Source organism: Egretta garzetta, unplaced genomic scaffold (assembly GCF_000687185.1).
Source record: "Egretta garzetta isolate BGI_Z169 unplaced genomic scaffold, ASM68718v1 scaffold589, whole genome shotgun sequence".
Lineage (NCBI taxonomy): Eukaryota > Metazoa > Chordata > Aves > Pelecaniformes > Ardeidae > Egretta > Egretta garzetta.
Window position 1 is genome coordinate 335,707 of NW_009266282.1, and position 930 is coordinate 336,636.

A 930-nucleotide genomic window follows, 5' to 3' on the forward strand; every position below is an offset into this window, starting at 1 on the left:
GAGCTGAGCTCTCACTGGGGACCTGCGGCAGTGTGAAGGCTCTCTGCATGTCTGTCCACACCTCTGGGCATCTGTCTGAGGGAGGCGGGGGTCAGTGCCACTCCTGGGTCCAGTCTGCACACCCATACCCAGGCTGCTTGGGGGCACCTTGCTGTGCTGGATAACCCAAGCATGGATCTACTGGATAACCCAAGCATGGATCTGTGGCCTTGCTACAACCATCACAGAGGCCACGACTTGCGAAGCCACTGGAAATGAGCTGTGTGGGCCAGGGCGGGGGAATATGCTTTATAAAACTGCCAAGGAGGTATCCACACAGCCCTAAATAAATTTCCCTGGAGGCATCTGCGGAGTGGCACGCCCCTGGTCTCTTTTCTCTTGGTTGGGATCCTTTAAACCCCAACCCAAGCTCTCCAATCCCTCTTTCCTGGGCCGGGTTGCTTAGGTTAATGAAATACCCTTTGCCTCTTGCTGCACCCAGTGGCACCGCTGTCCCAGTCAGCTGCTGGCATCAGCACAGCATCTCTAGGACCAGGGATGGACACCACTGGCCCCATCAAAGCCATGTTTACCAACCACCTCTGTCTCAGCCCAGCAAGGCTTTGCCTCTGGCAACAAAGGCATAGCACTGGTGGGGGCTGTATTTCCCAAGAGGTCTGGCATGCCTGCCTGGTTAACACTGATTGTTAAGTCAATGTTTGCTTTGAGGTCAGTCCCGGCTGCACCCCATTGTAAGCCGGAGCTGTTCCCATGCATTCGCCGAGAGGCTCGGCGCTTCCAGCCGCACAAAGGAGCAGTCACTTAGCATTAGTGGCTGCACAATGCGGCCGTGTCTCCCGCCGGCTGAGCCAGGTCTGTGTTTCGCCAGCAAAAGCCCCTCAGCTGAAAGGCCGGGGAGAGACAAGGCAGCCGTAATGGATTTGAGGGAAG